At 38.0% G+C, this 21,545-nt stretch overlaps 1 long non-coding RNA gene and 1 other non-coding gene across 6 annotated transcripts; one reads left to right on the top strand and one right to left on the bottom strand.

Annotated features, from left to right (window-relative positions):
- Positions 1 to 11,104: 11,104 nt before the first annotated feature.
- On the bottom strand, positions 11,105 to 21,202 carry LOC147376179 (uncharacterized). 5 transcript variants are annotated; one of them, XR_015160812.1, is made up of 4 exons: positions 20,935 to 21,201; positions 20,356 to 20,446; positions 15,358 to 15,604; positions 11,105 to 12,343 (listed from the first exon to the last, which is right to left on the bottom strand). It is a non-coding gene; the product is annotated as an uncharacterized LOC147376179 (long non-coding RNA). The 5 variants fall into 5 exon arrangements; XR_015160814.1 differs by lacking the exon at positions 15,358 to 15,604 and having other exon boundaries at positions 20,935 to 21,202; XR_015160815.1 differs by lacking the exon at positions 20,356 to 20,446 and having other exon boundaries at positions 20,935 to 21,199.
- Positions 12,368 to 12,470, top strand: LOC147376180 (U6 spliceosomal RNA). Its single transcript, XR_015161705.1, has one exon. It is a non-coding gene; the product is annotated as a U6 spliceosomal RNA (small nuclear RNA).
- Positions 21,203 to 21,545: the final 343 nt, after the last annotated feature.

Below are 21,545 nucleotides of genomic sequence, written 5' to 3' on the forward strand. Positions count from 1 at the left end.
AGCCTGGTGGGCTGCCGTCTATGGGGTCGCACGGAGTCGGACACAACTGAAGTGACTTAGCAGCAGCAGCATACATCGTAGCAGTGAAATAAATATTTGTCAAGTTGAATTAATGAATCAATTAAGTTGAAAATCAGTAGGAGACATATCACACCTTAATAAGGCCTCAATATCTATTACCTAAGTTATCAGTTACCATATTGACAGATAATTATTTGAATTACAGACAGAAAATAACCCCCCAAAAATAGATGTCTGCAAGAATGGGGTCTGGAACCAGCATGAGGTAAAGGAGCCAGTAGGAGATGGAATAAAGCCAAAGAAATGCCCTTCATTTCAGCTATTTTTGAAGATGCACGCCACAACCCTGGTGGCCCAATGGTTAGGACTCCGTGCTTCCACTGCAGGGGCACAGGATCAATCCCCGGTCAGGGAACTGGGATCACATAAGCCATGTGTGTGCTTAGTTGCTTAGTCGTGTCCCCCTGTTTGCGACCCCATGGACTATAGCTCACCAGGCTCCTCTGCCATGGGGATTCAGGCTCAGCCAAAAAAAAGAAAAGACCATTCACCTGTCAAAGCCTGTCAAGATTGCTCCAGCTCCTCCCAAGTTAGCATCCTACAGAGATCCTGGCACTTTTGACAGGAAAACTCTAGTTATTCTTGTAGTCCATAGTTCTGAGGACCACGCTCACCAAGTGCCAAACACCATGCTAAGTGCTACGCATTCTACTTCCAAAATATGCATGCTTTCTATTTTCCCTCTCAACCTCTGGATTAACCTGTTGTGGGGAGGAAGGATATATTTTTTAAAAAGAAAAAAAAAAAACCATCACTTGATTTTACTGTTTGTTCTGAGAATGAACTCATAATTAAATGATGGAGAGAATCCCTTAAAGACTAATAATTTAGTATAAACACTCTGACTTTATACTTAAACTTTTGAGTCCCAAATGACTAAGTTAACTTTAACTGGCTACTTCAAATTTCCAGTCATTGCACAAATATATTCTCATGCATAGTTGAAGGCAGGCTCAAAAAAAAAAAAAGAAATATTTCTTTTTTTTTTAATGTAGGTGCTTATCAATATTAACTTCTTTTGTAACAGGCACTTTGGCCACCTGATACGAAGAGCCAACTCATTAGAAAAGACCCTGATGCTGAGAAAGATTCAGGGCAGGAGGAGAAGGGGACAATAGAGGGTGAGACAGTAGGATGGCATCACTAACTCAATGGACATGAATTTGAGCAAGCTTCGGGAGATGGTGAAGGACAGGGAAGCCTTGTGTGCTGCCATCCATAGGGTTACAAAGAGTTGGACACAACTGAGTGACTGAACAACAACAAAACACTTGTACCCTGCAAACTACAAAACATGGATGAAAGAACTGAAGAAGAAACAAATGAAAGGAACGTTATCCTGTGTTCACAGATCAGAAGAATTAATATTGTTAAAATGTCCATACTACTCAGAACAACCTATAAGTTTAATGCTATCCACATCAACATTGGAACTTGCCTAATGGCTCAGCCAGTAGAGAATCTGCCTGCAAGGCAGGAGACACAAGAGATGCAGGTTAGATGCCTGGACCAGGAAGATTTCCTGAAGGAGGGCATGGTACCCCATCCAGTACTCGTCCCTGAGAATCCCATGGACTGAGGAGCCTGTTGGGCTACAGTCCAAAGTGTTGCAAAGGATCGGACGTGACTATGCACACATGCACTACCAAAATTCCAATGGCATTTTTTTTACAGAAAGAAAAAAAGTCCTAAATTCATCTGGAATCACAGAAGACAGAATAGTCAAGGTGGTCACGAGGAAGAAAAACAAAGCTGGCAGCATCATATTTCTTGATTTCAAAATATTTGGCAAATCTACAATTAAATTCATAATGTACTTGCAGAAAAACAGACTTATAGACTAATGGAACATGATACAGAGCCCAGACATAAATTCATACATGTACGGTTACTAATTTTTTATGAGGTGCTGAAAACACACAATGGGGAAATGTCTCTACAACAACTGGTGTTGGGAAAAACTGGATATCAACACACAACAGAATCAAATTGGACCCCTACCGTAAACCATACACAAAAATTAATGCAAAATGGTTTAAAGACCTCAACATAAAACCTATAACTGTAAAATTCCTGGAAGAAAGCATAATGGAAAAGCTGTTTGACATTGGTCTTAGAAACGATTTCCTGGATATGACACCAAAAGCACAGGAAACAAAAGCTAAAATGAACAAGTGGGATTACGTTAAACTAAAAAGGATCCACACAGCAAGGGAAACAATCAATAGAGCAGAAAGCCAAGCCATAGAATGGGAGAAACTATTTATAAACCATGTTTGATACCGGGTTATTTTTCAGAATATATAAGGAACTCCTACAAATCAGTAGCTGTAGATACATAACTCAGTGTTTTAAATGGGCAAAAGACTTGAATGGATACCTGCCAAAGAAGACATGCAAATGGCCAACAGATATTGGAAAAAATACTCAATATCATTAATTATCAGGGAATTACAAATTGAAACTACAATGAGTTATCACCTCAAATCTTTTAGGATAGCAAATAAAGGGTAAGAATTGACAATATTACAGAGAAATAGGAACCCTTGTACATTATTTGTGGAGGAATGGAAAAGAGTATGGCGGTTCTTTAAACATCAAAACTAGAATTACCATATTATCCAGCAATCCCACTTCTGGGTATCTACCCAAAAGAATGAAATCAAAATATCAAAGTGATATTTCCACTCATATGTTCTTTGTAGCACTATTCATGGTAGTCCATGTATGGAAAAAGATCTGAGTGTTCATCAGTAGATGAGTTAATATTAAAAATGTGGCATGTACATAGGATAGAATATTATTAGTCTTTAAAAGAAGGAAACCCTGCAATAGGCAGCAAATGTGAATGAACATTTAGGACATTGGGTAAGAGAAATATACCAGTTACAGAACAACAAATAATGCATGATTCCACTTATATAAGGCATCTAAACTGATCAAAATCATAGTAGCAGAGAATACAATAACAGTTGTCATGAGCCAGCAGGTGGGAGATATGGGAAGTTGTTATTCAGTGGGTATAAAGTTTCAGTTATATAATAAGTTATAGAGATCTGCTGTATGGCTATAGTTAACAACATGAAATCGTGTACTTCAAAATTTAGGACAGATTTCATGATAAATGTTTTTATCACAAAAACAAAGGGACACCAGGGAAATCTGGGACATGTTGAATATGTGTTTTACCTTAATTGTGGTGATGGTATCATGGGAGTATGCATATGCACAAACTCTTTAAATTATGCACATTAAATATGTGTGTGTGTGTATACTGAGTCACTTCAGTCATATCCAACTCTTTGCAACCATATGGACTGTAGCCCACCAGGCTCCTCTGTCCATGAGATTCTCCAGGGAAGAATACTGGAGTGGGTTGCCATGCCCTCCTCCAGGGGATCTTAAATATGTGTAGTTCTTTGTAATCAATTATACCTCAATGAATCTTTTTTTTTTAAGACTATTTCAAAATATTTTTAATGCATAAAGTGGAATGCCTCAGAATGTTTTTAAATATGTAAAAATTTTTTTAAATACAAAGAATCAATTATGTTGAAGTTACCAAAATATATACAAGCTATCAAAATATAAATTTGTCACATCATTATAAATGTGTATCTTTATCAATGATTAAACAACTTCTAGTTGGAGAAGACTTACAACTACTGTCATTTCAAAGTAGTTATGAACATTAAAGATATTTAGAGATCTCTGTCATGACTGTACTGTGACATGATTCCATACCCTATCCTCTATATAGCATACCAATTTTAAGGTGATTTTCCTAGAGTTTGAAATATAGGTTCATAGCCAATCTCAGTCCACTTTCAAATGACACTTTCATTTCACGGGTTAGCGCAGGTAACATAAATACAAATAACAGAATATTACCATTTCCTCCCTTCCATCCCTAACATTGCTGTCATTATCATCCAATCTATTGTTGCCATTACTATTTGAACAGTTATCAGTTATTAAGAATAGATAAATAATTTTTTTGAACTGGGTCAAAAAGAATCTTGCTGTGACATATGTCAGAGTATACTGTCAATGTTTTCCTCTGAGAGCTTTATAGTTTCTGGCCTTACATTTTAATCTTTAATCCATTTTGAGTTTATTTTTGTGTATGATGTTAGACAGTATTCTATTTTCATTGTTTTACATGTAGCTGTCCAGTTTTCCCAGCACCACTTCTTGAAGAGGCTGTCTTTTCTCCATTGTATATTCTTGCCTCCTTTGTCAAAGATAAGATGCCCATAGGTGCTTGGGTTTATCTCTGGTCTATCTTGTTCCATTGCTCTTCATTTTTAGTTTTGCAGCAATACCATACTGTCTTAATGACTGTAGCTTTGTTATAAGCTGATGTCAGGAAGGTTGATTCCTCCAGCTCCATTCTTTTTTTTCAAGATTGCTTTGTCTATTTGGCGTCTTTTATTTTCTCCTTCACTTTTTTTTTAAATTTTATTTTATTTTTAAACTTTACAATATTGTATTAGTTTTGCCAAATATCGAAATGAATCCGCCACAGGTATACATGTGTTCCCCACCCTGAACCCTCCTCCCTCCTCCCTCCCCTACCCTCCCTCTGGGTCGTCCCAGTGCACCAGCCCCAAGCATCCAGTACCCTGCATCGAACCTGGACTGGCGACTCGTTTCATACATAATATTATACATGTTTCAATGCTATTCTCCCAAATCTCCCCACCCTCTCCCTCTCCCACAGAATCCATAAGACTGATCTATACATCGGTGTCTCTTTTGCAGTCTCGTACACAGGGTTATTGTTACCATCTTTCTAAATTCCATATATATGCGTTAGTATACTGTATTCGTGTTTTTCTTTCTGGCTTACTTCACTCTGTATAATAGGCTCCAGTTTCATCCATCTCATTAGAACTGATTCAAATGTATTCTTTTTAATGGCTGAGTAATACTCCATTGTGTATATGTACCACAGCTTTCTTATCCATTCATCTGCTGATGGACATCTAGGTTGCTTCCATGTCCTGGCTATTATAAACAGTGCTGCAATGAACATTGGGGTACACGTGTCTTTTTCCCTTCTGGTTTCCTCAGTGTGTATGCCCAGCAGTGGGATTGCTGGATCATAAGGCAGTTCTATTTCCAGTGTTTTAAGGAATCTCCACACTGTTCTCCATAGTGGCTGTACTAGTTTGCATTCCCACCAACAGTGTAAGAGAGTTCCCATTTCTCCACACCCTCTCCAGCATTTATTGCTTGTAGACTTTTGGATCGCAGCCATTCTGACTGGCATGAAATGGTACCTCATAGTGGTTTTGATTTGCATTTCTCTGATAATGAGTGATGTTGAGCATCTTTTCATGTGTTTGTTGGCCATCTGTATGTCTTATTTGGAGAAATGTCTATTTAGTTCTTTGGTCCATTTTTTGATTGGGTCATTTATTTTTCTGGAGTTGAACTGTAGGAGTTGCTTGTATATTTTCGAGATTAGTTGTTTGTCCGTTGCTTCATTTGCTATTATTTTCTCCCATTCTGAAGGCTGCCTTTTCACCTTGCTAATAGTTTCCTTTGTTGTGCAGAAGCTTTTAAGTTTAATTAGGTCCCATTTGTTTATTTTTGCTTTTATTTCCAATATTCTGGGAGGTGGGTCATAGAGGATCCTGCTGTGATGTATGTTGGAGAGTGTTTTGCCTATGTTCTCCTCTAGGAGTTTTATAGTTTCTGGTCTTACGTTTAGATCTTTAATCCATTTTGAGTTTATTTTTGTGTATGGTGTTAGAAAGTGTTCTAGTTTCATTCTTTTACAAGTGGTTGACCAGTTTTCCCAGCACCACTTGTTAAAGAGATTGTCTTTAATCCATTGTATATTCTTGCCTCCTTTGTCAAAGATAAGATGTCCATAGGTGCGTGGATTTATCTCTGGGCTTTCTATTTTGTTCCATTGATCAATATTTCTGTCTTTGTGCCAGGACCATACTGTCTTGATAACTGTGGCTTTGTAATAGAGCCTGAAGTCAGGTAGGTTGATTCCTCCAGTTCCATTCTTCTTTCTCAAGATAGCTTTGGCTATTCGAGGTTTTTTGTATTTCCATACAAATTGTGAAATTATTTGTTCTAGCTCTGTGAAGAATACCGTTGGTAGCTTGATAGGGATTGCATTGAATCTATAAATTGCTTTGGGTAGTATACTCATTTTCACTATATTGATTCTTCCAATCCATGAACATGGTATATTTCTCCATCTATTAGTGTCCTCTTTGATTTCTTTCACCAGTGTTTTATAGTTTTCTATATATAGGTCTTTAGTTTCTTTAGGTAGATATATTCCTAAGTATTTTATTCTTTCTGTTGCAATGGTGAATGGAATTGTTTCCTTAATTTCTCTTTCAGTTTTCTCATTATTGGTGTATAGGAAAGCAAGGGATTTTTGTGTGTTGATTTTATATCCTGCAACTTTACTATAATCATTGATTAGTTCTAGTAATTTTCTGGTGGAGTCTTTAGGGTTTTCTATGTAAAGGATCATGTCATCTGCAAACAGTGAGAGTTTTACTTCTTCTTTTCCAATTTGGATTCCTTTTATTTCTTTTTCTGCTCTGATTGCTGTGGCCAAAACTTCCAAAACTATGTTGAATAGTAATGGTGAAAGTGGGCACCCTTGTCTTGTTCCTGACTTTAGAGGAAATGCTTTCAATTTTTCACCATTGAGGATAATGTTTGCTGTGGGTTTGTCATATATAGCTTTTATCATGTTGAGGTATGTTCCTTCTATTCCTGCTTTCTGGAGAGTTCTTATCATAAATGGGTGTTGAATTTTTTCAAGGCTTTCTCTGCATCTATTGAGATAATCATATGGTTTTTGTTTTTCAATTTGTTAATGTGGTGTATAACATTGATTGATTTGTGGATATTGAAGAATCCTTGCATCCCTGGGATAAAGCCCACTTGGTCATGGTGTATGATCTTTTTAATGTGTTGTTGGATTCTGATTGCTAGAATTTTGTTAAGGATTTTTGCATCTATGTTCATCAGTGATATTGGCCTGTAGTTTTCTTTTTTTGTGGGATCTTTGTCAGGTTTTGGTATTAGGGTGATGGTGGCCTCATAGAATGAGTTTGGAAGTTTACCTTCCTCTGCAATTTTCTGGAAGAGTTTGAGCAGGATAGGTGTTAGCTCTTCTCTAAAGTTTTGGTAGAATTCAGCTGTGAAGCCGTCTGGACCTGGGCTTTTGTTTGCTGGAAGATTTTTTATTACAGTTTCAATTTCCGTGCTTGTGATGGGTCTGTTAAGATTTTCTATTTCTTCCTGGTCCAGTTTTGGAAAGTTGTACTTTTCTAAGAATTTGTCCATTTCTTCCACATTGTCCATTTTATTGGCATATAATTGTTGATAGTAGTCTCTTATGGTCCTTTGTATTTCTGTGTTGTCTGTTGTGATCTCTCCATTTTCATTTCTAATTTTATTGATTTGATTTTTCTCCCTTTGTTTCTTGATGAGTCTGGCTAATGGTTTGTCAATTTTATTTATCCTTTCAAAGAACCAGCTTTTGGTTTTGTTGATTTTTGCTATGTTCTCTTTTGTTTCTTTTGCATTTATTTCTGCCCTAATTTTTAAGATTTCTTTCCTTCTACTAACCCTGGGGTTCTTCATTTCTTCCTTTTCTAGTTGCTTTAGGTGTAGGGTTAGGTTATTTATTTGACTTTTTTCTTGTTTCTTTAGGAATGCCTGTATTGCTATGAACTTTCCCCTTAGGATTGCTTTTAAAGTGTCCCACAGGTTTTGAGTTGTTGTGTTTTCATTTTCATTAGTTTCTATGCAAATTTTGATTTCTTTTTTGATTTCTTCTGTGGTTTGTTGGTTATTCAGCAGGGTGTTGTTCAGCCTCCATATGTTGGAATTTTTAATAGTTTCTCTCCTGTAATTGAGATCTAATCTTACTGCATTGTGGTCAGAAAAGATGCTTGGAATGATTTCTATTTTTTTGAATTTACCAAGGCTAGATTTATGGCCCAGGATGTGATCTATCCTGGAGAAGGTTCCATGTCCGCTTGAGAAAAAGGTGTAATTCATTGTTTTGGGATGAAATGTCCTATAGATATCAATTAGGTCTAACTGGTCTATTGTATCATTTAACGTTTGTGTTTCCTTGTTAATTTTCTGTTTAGTTGATCTATCCATAGGTGTGAGTGGGGTATTAAAGTCTCCCACTATTATTGTGTTATTGTTAATTTCTCCTTTCATACTTGTTAGCATTTGTCTTACATATTGTGGCGCTCCCGTGTTGGGTGCATATATATTTATAATTGTTATATCTTCTTCTTGGATTGATCCTTTGATCATTAGGTAGTGACCATCTTTGTCTCTTTTCACAGCCTTTGTTTTAAAGTCTATTTTATCTGATATAAGTATTGCTACTCCTGCTTTCTTTTGGTCCCTATTTGCATGGAAAATCTTTTTCCAGCCCTTCACTTTCAGTCTGTATGTGTCCCCTGTTTTGAGGTGGGTCTCTTGTAGACAACATATGTAGGGGTCTTGTTTTTGTATCCATTCAGCCAGTCTTTGTCTTTTGGTTGGGGCATTCAACCCATTTACATTTAAGGTAATTACTGATAAGTATGATCCCGTTGCCATTTACTTTATTGTTTTGGGTTTGAGTTTATACACTGTTTTTGTGTTTCCTGTCTAGAGAATATCCTTTAGTATTTGTTGGAGAGCTGGTTTGGTGGTGCTGAATTCTCTCAACTTTTGCTTGTCTGAGAAGCTTTTGATTTCTCCTTCATACTTGAATGAGATCCTTGCTGGGTACAATAATCTGGGCAGTAGGTTATTTTCTTTCATCACTTTAAGTATGTCTTGCCATTCCCTCCTGGCTTGAAGAGTTTCTATTGAAAGATCAGCTGTTATCCTTATGGGAATTCCCTTGTGTGTTATTTGTTGTTTTTCCCTTGCTGCTTTTAATATTTGTTCTTTGTGTTTGATCTTTGTTAATTTGATTAATATGTGTCTTGGGGTGTTTCTCCTTGGGTTTATCCTGTTTGGGACTCTCTGGGTTTCTTGGACTTGGGTGATTATTTCCTTCCCCATTTTAGGGAAGTTTTCAACTATTATCTCCTCAAGTATTTTCTCATGGTCTTTCTTTTTGTCTTCTTCTTCTGGGACCCCTATGATTCGAATGTTGTAGGGTTTAATATTGTCCTGGAGGTCTCTGAGATTGTCATTTCTTTTAATTCGTTTTTCTTTTATCCTCTCTGATTCATTTATTTCTACCATTCTATCTTCTAATTCACTAACCCTATCTTCTGCCTCTGTTATTCTACTATTTGTTGCCTCCAGAGTGTTTTTAATTTCATTTATTACATTATTCATTTTATATTGACTCTCTTTTATTTCTTCTAGGTCCTTGTTAAACCTTTCTTGCATCTTCTCGATCTTAGTCTCCAAGCTATTTATCTGTGATTCCATTTTGATTTCAAGATTTTAGATCAATTTCACTATCATTATTCGGAATTCTTTATCAGGTAGATTCCCTATCTCTTCCTCTTTAGTTTGGTTTGGTGGGCTTTTATCCTGTTCCTTTATCTGCTGGGTATTCCTCTGTCTCTTCATCTTGTTTAAATTGCTGAGTTTGGGGTGTCCTTTCTGTATTCTGGCAGTTTGTGGAGTTCTCTTTATTGTGGCATTTCCTCACTGTGTGTGGGTTTGTACAGGTGGCTTGTCAAGGTTTCTTGGTTAGGGAAGCTTGTGTCGGTGTTCTGGTGAGTGGAGCTGTATTTCTTCTCTCTGAAGTGCAATGAAATGTCCAGTAATGAGTTATGGGATGTCTATGGTTTTGGGGTGACTTTGGGCTGCCTGTATCTTGTAGCTCAGGGCTGTGTTCCTTGCTGCTAGAGAATTTGCTTGGTATGTCTTGCCCTGAAACTTGTTTCGCCCAGAGAGGTTTACAGCATTATATGGAGAAGAGAAGAGTGAGGAGGGAGTTAGAGGTGACCCGAATGAGATGAGGTGGAGTCAACAGAGGAGAGAGTGGGCTATGCAGTAATCTCTTCCTTATGTGCACTTCACAACTGGACCGCTCAGAGTTGTTCACAGAGTTATACAGAGAAGAGAAGAAGGAAGAAGGTGGCATAGGTGGCCAGGAGGATAAATGGGAGGAATGAAAAGGAGGGAGACAGATCCAGCCATTAATCAGTTCCCTAAGTGTTCTCCACCATCTGGAACACACAGAAATTCACAGAGTTGGGTAGAGTAGAGAGGGGTTAGGGAGGAGACACAGGCGACGTAGTGGAGAAAAAGGAGAGTCCAAAGGGAGAGAGAGCAGTTAAGCCAGTAATCTCGCTCCCTACTGAAAAATGGGTACTGAAGATTGGGTTCTTAAAGGTACAAAATTGGTAACAAACACATAAAAGCAAAAATTTAAAATCTAGAGTAGAGTTTGGAATTTCAAAAATACAATGTTAAAGAAAAGAAGAAGGAAAAGAAAGAGAGAAAAAACAAACAAAAACAAACAAGGTCGCAAAAATTATAAAGAAAATATAGGTACAAAATTGATAACTAATACCAAAAAGCAAAAGTTAAAAATCTAGAGTAGAGTTTGGAATTTCAAAAATACAATGTTAGAAAAAGAAAAAGAAAGAGAGAGAGAAAAAAAACAATCAAGAACAAACAAGGTCACATAAATTATATATATATAAAAAAAAATACAGGTACAAAATTGATAAGAAATACCAAAAAGCATAAATTAAAAATCTAGAATAGAGTTTGGAATTTCAGATATACAATGTTATTTAAAAGAAGAAGAGAAAGAAACAGAGAAAAAGAAAAAATAAAAAAGGGTCACAGAAATTATATAAAAACAAAAACAAAAAAAAACTATAGGTACAAAATTGATAACAAATACTAAAAAGCTAAAATTAAAAATCTAGAGTAGAGTTTGGAATTTAAAAAATACAATGTTAAAGAAAAGAAGGAAAAAGAAAAAAAAAGGTCAAAAAATTATTTAAAAAAATATATATGAAGTTTGCTTTAAAAAAAAAATAGGGTCTTCTTTTTTTTTTTTTTTTTTTTTTTGCAAAGTAATCGGTTATAAAAGTGGAAATTAAAGGAATAACAGAGGACTTAAATTTTTTTTTTTTTTTTATAGGCTCACTTGTTCAGTCGCACTGAGGGGAGGTAGGGAGGGATGCTGCAAACAAATAACACTGGTGTGTGCTCGCAGTGCCTCAGTCACACTGGGTCTGCCCCCAGTTCACGGCGCGTGTAGCCTCTCTGCCCACGCTGCTCAGGCTCTAGGTTGCTCCGCTGCAAACCATCCGTGGCCTGCCCTGGGCTGCCTGTACTTCCCAGGTCCAAGCTGCTCAGGTTCAGGCACTCGGGTAGTCCTCAGAGGCGCAGACTCTCAGTTGGGCCTGCGTTTTGTGCCCTTCCCAGATCCAAGCAGCTTAGGTGATGAGGTGTTTTGCGTGCACAATTGCTGCGACTTATCGCCTCCCCGCCGCTCGGTTATCTAGTTGTGTACCGGCACACCTTCTCAGGCAGATGTTGACCGTCCAGACCCCCAAGAAGTTTTAGTTAGCAAAGAAGCCTGCTTACAGTTTTATAGATAATGTCTCTCTGGGGCTGCGATTGTCCCCTTCCGGCTCTGGCTGCCTATCACCGGAGGGGGATGGTCTGCCACCGGCTATCTCCGTTCAGTCCTTTATTCCGTGCGCGGGCCTGGCGGTGTCATAGGTTAGGGCTGGCTTTTTGCGTGGTAGATATCCCACAGTCTGGTTTGCTAGCCCAAATTATTTCACTTAGATAGTGCTCGGGGTATTCAGGCCAGATTCTTGCGATGCAGCCTGCGCGGCGCCTCCCTGCCCAGCCCCCGCTTGCTAATGGCGTATGCAGGCGTCTGCGCTGCTTCTCCGCTGGGGGAGTTACCATAGGGCTCACAATGTGCGGGTTTTAATTATTTATTTTTCCTCTCTGTTATGTTGCCCTCTGTGCTTCCAAGGCTCGGCGCAGATTCGGCAGTGAGAAGGTTTCCTGGTGTTTGGAAACTTCTCTCTTTTTAAAACTCCCTTCCCGGGAGTCTTTTGTCCCTTTTTTTGTCTTTTATATTTTTCCCTACCTCCTTTCGAAGACTTGGGTTGCTTTTCTGGGTGCCTGATGTCCTCTGCCGGCTTTCAGAAGTTGTTTTGTGGAATTTACTCGGCGTTTAAATGTTCTTTTGATGAATTTGTGGGGGAGAAAGTGTCCTCCCCATCCTACTCCTCCACCATCTTAGCTCCTCCCAATGAATCTGTTTTTAAAAAGAAGAGAGGAATATTCATTTCAGCAGTACATTACTAAAATTCAAACAGTACAGAGGTCAGCTATGGCTCCTATGCAAGGATGACATGCAGATTCATGAAGTGTTCATTTTTAAAACAAAGAACAGAGGAGGAAGTCCATTATCATCACCATTATTTAACATTGGAGATAGTATAAAACTCAGTGAGGCAATAGAAAGAAACTTGAAATGTAAAAATTAGAAAGGAGGAAAAATAGTAAAATCCAAGATAATACATTTTTAAAAAACTATAAACAATAAGATAAATTCAGGAAAGTGGTAGAGATCCTCTAGACTGATAAGTATCCAGTCACATGAGTGATCAGACAGGAGACAAGCAGAACTGCCCAGCTCAGAGATGTGACTAAATATGTATTGTTTGAAGCCAGTAAATGTTTGCACGGTTGATAGGAATATAAATTGATACAGCCACTAGAGACAACAGTTTGGAGGTTCCTTAAAAAAAACTTAAAATATACCATGTGACCCAGCAGTTCCACTACTGGACATATACCCAGAGAAAAACCATAATTCAGAAAGACCGTTCAGTTCAGTTGCTCAGTCGTGTCCAACTCTTTGCAAGCCCATGGACTACAGCATGTCAGGACTCCCTGTCCATCACCAACTCCCAGAGTTTACTCAAACTCATGTCCGTTGAGTCGGTGATGCCATCCAATCATCTCATCCTCTGTCGTCCCCTTCTCCTCCCGCCTTCAATCTTTCCCAGCATCAGGGTCTTTTCCAATGAGTCACTTCTTCGCATCAGGTGGCCAAAGTCTTGGGAGTTTCAGCATCAGCATCAGCCCTTCCAATGAATATTCAGGATTGATTTCCTTTAGGATGGACTGGTTTGATCTCCTTGCAGTCCAAGGGACTCTCAAGAGTCTTCTCCAACACCATAGTTCAAAAGCATCAATTCTTTGGCGCTCAGCTTTCTTTATAGTCCAGCTCTCAACATCCATAGAAGACTACTGGAAAAACCATAGCTTTGACTAGATGGACCTTTGTTGGCAAAGTAATGTCTCTGCTTTTTAATATGCTGTCTATGTTGGTGATAACTTTTCTTCCAAGGAGCAAGCATCTTTTAATTTCATGGCTGCAGTCACCATCTGCAGTGATTTTGGAGCGCCCCAAAATAAAGTCTGTCACTGTTTCAACTGTTTCGCCATCTATTTGCCATTAAGTGATGGGACCAGATGCCATGATCTTTGTTTTCTGAATGTTGAGTTTTAAGCCAACTTTTTCACTCTCCTCTTTCACTTTCATCAAGAGACTCTTTAGTTTTTCTTCGCTTTCTGCCATAAGGGTGGTGTCATCTGCATATCTGAGGTTATTGATATTTCCTCTGGCAATATGATTCCAGCTTGAGCTTCATCCAGCCCAGCATTTCTCATGATGTACTCTGCATATAAGTTAAATAAGTAGTGTGACAATATACAGCCTTGACATACTCCTTTCCCTATTTGGAACCAGTCTTTTGTTCCATGTCCAATTCTAACTGTTGCTTCCTGACCTGCATACAGATTTCTCAAGAGGCAGGTCAGGTGGTCTGGTATTACCATCTCATTAAGAATTTTTCAGTTTGTCATGCCACACAGTCAAAGGCTTTGGCATAATCAATAAAGTAGAAGTAGATATTTTTCTGGAACTCTCTTGCTTTTTCGATGATCAAGTGGATGTCGGCAGTTTGATCTCTGCCTTTTCTAAAACCAACTTGAACATCTGGAAGTTCACAGTGAACGTACTGCTGAAGCCTGGCTTGGAGAATTTTGAGTATTACTAGCAATCAGAGAAGGTAATGGCACCCCACTCCAGTACTCTTGCCTGGAAAAATCCCATGGATGGAGGAGCCTGGTAGGCTGCAGTCCATGGGGTTGCTAAGAGTCAGACATGACTGAGCAACTTCACTTTCACTTTTCACTTTCATGCATTGGAGAAGGAAATGGCAACTCACTCCAGTGTTCTTGCCTGGAGAATCCCAGGGACGGTGGAGCCTGGTGGGCTGCCATCCATGTGGTCACACAGAGTCGGACACAACTGAAGTGACTTAGCAGCGGCAGCAGCAGAATGTGAAATGAGTGCAATTGTGCAGTAGGTTGAGCATTCTTTGGCATTGCCTTTCTTTGAGATTGGAATGAAAACTGACATTTTCAAGTCCTGTGGCCACTGCTGAGTTTTCCAAATTTGCTGGCATATTGAGTGATTGAGTGTAGCACTTTCACAGCATCATCTTTTAGGATTTGAGTTAGCCCAACTGGAATTCCATCACCTCCACTAGCTTTGTTCATAGTGATGCTTCAGAAAGATGCATGCCCCCCAAATGTAGCACTATTTATAATAGTCAGGATGTGGAGACAACCTAAATGTCATAAACAGAGGAATGAATAAAGAAGATGTGGTACATATATACAATGGAATATTACTCAGCCATAAAAAGGACTGAAATTGGGTCATTTTTAGAAACATGGATGGACATAGGACTGTTACACAAAGTGAAGTAAGAAAGAGAACTACATGTGGAGTCTGAAAAAATTGGTATAGACCATATTATTCACAAAGCAAAAATAGGGACTCAGATGTAGAGAACAAACATGAATCCCAAGAGGGCAAGGGGGAGGTGGGATGGATTGGGAGATTGGGATTGACATATTTATGCTATTGATACTATGTATAAAATAGAGAACTAATTAGAACATAGTGTATAGCACAGGGAACTCTATTCTCCATGGTGACCTAAATGGGAAGGAAATCCAGAAGAGGGAATATATGTATACATATAGATGATTCACTTCGCTGTACAGTACAAATGAACACAACATTGTAAAGCAGCTATACTCCAACAAAATTTTTTAAAAAATTAAGATGACACTTACTTTGACAAGTCTTTAGAAAACTGAGACCTCATATACCGTGGTAGCAGTGTAGTTTAGTTCAAACACTATAGGACATAATTCAGCATCATCCAAAGCTAAAAGAGTACATACCCTGCAACATAGCTATTCCAGTCCTAAGTACACATCTTCCATTGATGGACACAATCTGTTTTCATATCTTGGCTGTTGTAATAAAGTTGCCGTGAACATGGGAATGCAGATAACTCCTTAGAATCCTCTTTTCATTTCTTCTGGATATATACCCAGAAATGGGTATATTCCTGGATCACGTGGGAGTTCCATTTTTAATTTCTTGAGGAGTCTCCATACCATTTTCCATAGTGTCTGTGCCAGTTCCCTAAAACAGTGCAAAAGGGTACCCTTTTCTCTGCATCCTTTCTAGCATTTGTTATCTCTTATCTTTTTGATAATAGACATTCTGACAGATGTGGGCTGATATCTCATTGTAGTTTGACTTGCATTTCCTGATAAAGAGTGATGTTGAACACTTTTTCATATACATGTTGGTCATTTGTATATCTTTTGTGGAAAAAATGTCTATTTAAGTCATTTGCCCATTTTTAAACTGGGTTATTTAGGTTTTTTTTTTTTTTTTGCTGCTATTAAGTTACAACAGTTCCTTATATATCTTGATATTAACCCCATATTGGTTATGCGGTATGTATATATTTTCTCCCACTCCATAAGATATATTTTATTTACTGTTATTTAATGTTACTTTTGCTAATACAGGATATTTATATTTGTTATCAGTAGGAAATGGAGCTGTAAAGGCAAGACCATTCCTTAGGCAACAGATAACAGTATGTGAATTTTATTCTGTGGTAAAGGAGGGCATGATTGGAACTTTTGGAAACATGTTGTAATTGGGGAAATTGACACTGGCAGCAAATATCTTTTCCCATTCATGAGGTTGCCTTTTCATTGTGCTGATGGTTTGCTTTGCTTGTGTTGGCTTTTCTTGTGAAATAAATTTATTTTTAAGTTGAGTAATAGGTATGTATTTTTAAATTATTATTCTTTAAAGAAAATATATCTATATATACTTTATATATGTGTGTGATACACTTTATATGTGTGTATGTATATACATACACACATATATAGAGTCACAAACTGTTTTTTAATTTAACATTTGATGGCAGAATAAAATTCCCAGGAATTTGTAAACTATTAAAGTTATGCAATGGTCCTATATAGGACTTAGTCAGACGAAGAAAGCCAGATGGTAAATATCTGTACCTAGGACTGTATGTAATAAAGTAATTAGCAGATTTTATTATCAGTACATAGCTCAAATCTTGACATATGATAGACATTTTATGTATGTTTGATGGATGAATAAAAAGCAGAGATTGAAAATTCTTGAGCTGGACCTTTGAAACTGTAGGCTTCATTTTATTACTAATGGGAGATAAAGCTTTAAGAAAAGATGATGGAATGCTTTAAAAATGTCCCCATGGTATATAGGCCTCTTAAACTACAGAATAATAAAATGTTTATAATTGGAGGGAGTCATGGATGTAATGAAAACAACTCATCAATAAACTTAATCTGGCAGCCTTGTAGCTGCCACACAGACATACAGCTTAATAATTTTATTCATAGAGCAGATTAATTTTAGGAGTATCCTCTGGGAAAATTCAATCTTCATCAGGAAATACTTAATAACATATTACTAGAAATACAGCTCTCTTATGTAGCATTTAGTATATGTGTAAAATGCTGTCAAATACTTTGTGTCAATTACTTATAAATTTCTATGGTCATATTCATATTTCACAATTGAGGAAACAAAAAAACCTAGAGATAGTATATCACCTTGTCTACAACTAATTATAGAAATATTCAGCTGAGCCCACAGACTGCACTAAAATAGCAGACTTAATTGCTCACAATTACGTGATCTGTGGTTCAGGATATACCATATGTAATCTGCTTAAATTACCTGAAGCTTTATTGCCCAAGTGATTCATTTAACGAAGGGAGTAAACTAGAGGAAATATGTCTTTGGACTTCGTCACCATGTTGTTCCTGCAACCATCTCCCATGGTTTCTTCCTTCCCAGACTCTCCATGTTCCTTTGCTGTTTTGGTCACTGCCCACCATACAATGAACTGTCCCAGAACCAGGCTTTCCTGGCAACACCAGAGGTAAACAAACCTTCCTTTTCCTCCTATTCTTAACAGAACTTTCCCATTTCATACCTAATCCCTCAGTAATCTGATGGGTAGCTAAATTTTGTCCTTGTTGTTCATAAAATCATTTTCTATTTTTTGGACTTAAGGGTGGTTTAGCATGTCATCTCTCCCAGAACCATTACCAACTTAACTGATGATGGTCAGTGATTAGACACATTATGGTAAGGACTGGTAAATGTTCTTCCTTCCCTATCACTGCTAGAATCCAGTATCCTTCCTCAGCTTTTCTGAGATGCACATTCCCTTCATATCACAGATATGATTCACATTCTCAATCTCTTTCAAACTTTACGATTCCTAGTATGTATTAGAAGCAGCTGTTCTTCAGTAGAGGAAGCACTTAATAGTTGACAAAGTGTTTGTACTAACTTTGGATTCTGGCAACTCTCATATTTGTATGATTTACTTTCCTGCATTGTCAAGCCATGAATGCTCATTTTCAGTGTTATCGTTTCATATGGCAAAGGACTTATATGACTCAATGATGCAGAAATGTCTTCCCTGCTACACACACAACTCCCTGTTTTCCCTTCCACTATAAAGTCTGAAATGTCACACCATTAGAAATTCTCTCCTTTAGGCTGAAAGAGAAACACACTTAAACAAATATCTTGGTATTCATGAAAGAGGTAGAACCTTTTAAGTCATTAAAATCTAAGTATTCGCTATTTGATTGTTTTCCCAAAGGGTACTAGCAAAGTCTCTCAGGAAATATGTTACTACTGAGGGACATTGACCTGGGAATGGCTGAGGTTAAGTTTTAAGTATGCAGCTCTGCCCAAGGAGGCCACTCTAGCAAAAGCATTGAGCAGGGAGATTCAGGACTAGCAGAGGAAGCAGGAGATAGTCTGCCATCTTGAAAGGCTACCAAAGGAAGGGGTGTAGTGCTGAATAGGCTAATATAATGGCCCCGAAGTCTGATGTCATCTGCTCTACTATTAGACCCAATGCCTTCCCCCTCCATAATTCCCAGGAGTTTAGGAGAAAGGAGAGTATGCATAGTTTCAAGGAGTCAAACCACAGCCCAAGGGTTGAAAATTATTTTTAAAAAGTAAAGGGATGCAGAAACAAGTTTTAATACCAGGAGAGAGGACAAAGAATTAAGGTTTGAAAGGTGACCCTGATACAATTCATTTCAGAATCCTTGATTCTGCCAGCTGAGGAAGTTACCATGCCAGGTAGTGAGGGGAGTCCAGAGAAGAATAAGACATGTGAATATCTGATCAGGCGTGAATGGTGGAGATGGTGGACTCTACAGTAATTCTGAGGAAAGAGAATTCTTTGGGAGCACATGTGTTAAATGGACAAGTAGGCATTTGAATAGAACTTCAAAAATGCTCCATATTATGTTAAGAAGAGGAGGCAAGAGGTCATCAGGAAAAAGAAAAGTAATCAAGCCAAGACAGTGATGTAGGAGAGCACAAGTTTTCTTCAGGAGGCAGAATAAGCTGTTGTGAAGAGGTAATGGTACAGTTTCTAAGACCATTTGGGGTCCGAATCTCCTGCATAGGTCAGATTCCAGCTGTTTCATTGGTGACCTTGAGCAGGATACATAACTTCTCTGTGCTTTAATATTATCATCTGAAAACATATTAACCATACCTACCTCATAGGAATACTGTAAAAATAGAAGAAAAGTACATGTAAATGTGCAGTATAGTGATAGATACATCAATTTATTTTACTTATTATTCAATGTTATTTTTGCTAATACAGAATATTTATATGTTATCAGTAGGAAATGGAGCTATAAAAGCAAGATTGATCCCTAAATGTCATATGACAATACGTGAATTTTATTCTGTGGGAAATTAAGGAGTAACTGGAGCTTTTGGAAGCAGTCGTATTTGGGGAAATTTACCTTGGCAGCAAGGTGCCAGGTGTGTTGTAACTGCTGGATGGAAAGAGAGCTTAGAGACTAAAGGACAAGAGGTTGAATGGAAGCAATGGCTGCAGCTGACACATGAGGAACCATGGGACTGAATTAGGAAATAACAGCAGAAGTGTGCAGGAAGTTATAGACTTGAGGGACATTGTGCAAGAAGGAAGGGTGGTATGTGGTATCCATTTGGATCTAGAAAGGAAACCAAAGTTATATCTGATATTTTGAATTTCAATGACTAAGATTAATGATGTATCATAATAAAAAGCAGAAAACCAAGATAAAAATTATTTAGAGAAGAAGAAAGAGAATAATTAGTTTTAAAACTATGGAATTTATGTGAAATGTATGATAGGCAGCTGCAGATGCCAAATGAGAATTCAGGAGGTAGTTTAACTAGAGCTGTGGTGACTTTCAAGTAACGGCAGAGAGCAAATTGACAAATGACTTCTCTGCAAGCAAAAATGTCAAAGTAAGAGTCTTCACTAGTGTCTGAATCTTGGGGATTATGCAGATTTGGGCTTTGGAAGAACAGCATTATTTTATTCTTTTTGCTGTGATTGTACTGTTAATAGAACTATTAGTAGTGAAGTATAAAATCGTAGTTTACATTTATTTATTCTTTGTTCATTTGTGACTATTCATTATACCATTTTTAAGATGTCTAATGCTCAGTAACTACCTGATAAATAAATAAAATCCATGATACTATCAAATGCTACATAAGAGCTTATCTGACAGTGCTACAGACTCTCATCACCTTTGGGGTGAGCATTCCATGGAGATGTATCTAACATCATTGGGGTCCATAGCACTTTGGCCTTGGATATTCACACTATAACTCTGAAGAAATCTCAAAGCCCTTTTAGAAAGCTTCTTTTTTTTCTTTATGACCAAACACTTTCATTCAGCATTAACCAAGAGTATTTTGATTCCACTCCATTTTGTGTAATCAGTAACAAGATTCGGAATGTGAGGCAGACAGACTGCCTCTAAGAACCTTACCTTGGCAGCACATGGACCACAACTCACTCCTTCTGGCTGGGGTAGCTCCCTCGTGGGACAGTGCTTTCCATTTTAACAACTATGAATTGAGCTTTTAAGTAGCATAAAATCACCAACTAAACACTGCTAGTTAACTCGCTTCTTTAAAACAAAACCCTACGCTAATCGCTAATTGTTCTTAAGTGCCTAAGCCACACTGAAGCAAAGAGTGCTTTGTACCCTTTCCCACCTCCAAAAGCATACCCCCCATCCTTTCTCCATCATCTCCATGACAACCTCTAAAACAAGCCGTTACAATCCTGACATGGCACCAGGCTGACACCTTGGGCTGGGATTTAATTTTGAGTTATGACCGTGTTAGGAAAACATATGATGTGGCCGTTTGCTTACAGAAAGAGGGGGGAAAATCATAAAACCCTCTTTTTTTATGAGCTGTCGCTTGATTCGTTCCTGGAGCCCCAAGTAGCAAGCTTCTAAATCAATGTGTGCAGCTGTTTTGGCTTCTTGGAGCCCAGCAGGTGTATTGCTCAGCTCGGCTGCCATCTCCCTACACTCACATAACAAATAATAACGTCTTACCCACACCAGCCATCCATCAGAGTTACTGCTGGTCCCTGAGAGGCTTCCTTCCCTCTTCCCTGCAATCCTTTATCGTCTTCCTCCTTTCTTCTCTTTTCTTTCCCTTTAACAGTAGATATATTCCACCAATAGATTTCTTTGTCACACTTTCTAGATGCCTTTAATTGAATAATCTTTGACTCTTTTGGCAAAAGTAGAAAAGGGGAAAGAAGAGCAAATCCACTATAGTGTTTATTTGTGTTTAAAAAATAAAACAATAGAAGTATTGTAACTAGTGAAATCAATTAGTCTTCCTACGAGGTAAAGGCCCACATCTGGTGTGACTTAAGTTAATGTAAGGGAAAGGGCTGCAGAGGCCCAGAGACCTTGCGTTCTCATTTCAACAGGTGACAGAGAAGGCATAAAAGGCTAATAATATACTACAAGTGCAGAGACAGTGCGATAAATACTGGAGGGCTTGCCTAGAAGGTAAAATCCTTACTTGCCCTTGACAACCAAATAAATGTTTCTTTTTTAGACTGACCATCAACTTCAGGGAACTGAAGGGCTAAGTGCCAACTTGAGAGTATTCCAAAGAATCAGTAAGTCCATGTCCCAGAGAAACACAGAGA

This window comes from Bos grunniens, chromosome 3 (assembly GCF_055505025.1).
Source record: "Bos grunniens cultivar Pamir isolate PY7600 chromosome 3, Bosgru_T2T1.0, whole genome shotgun sequence".
Classification (NCBI taxonomy): Eukaryota; Metazoa; Chordata; class Mammalia; order Artiodactyla; family Bovidae; genus Bos; species Bos grunniens.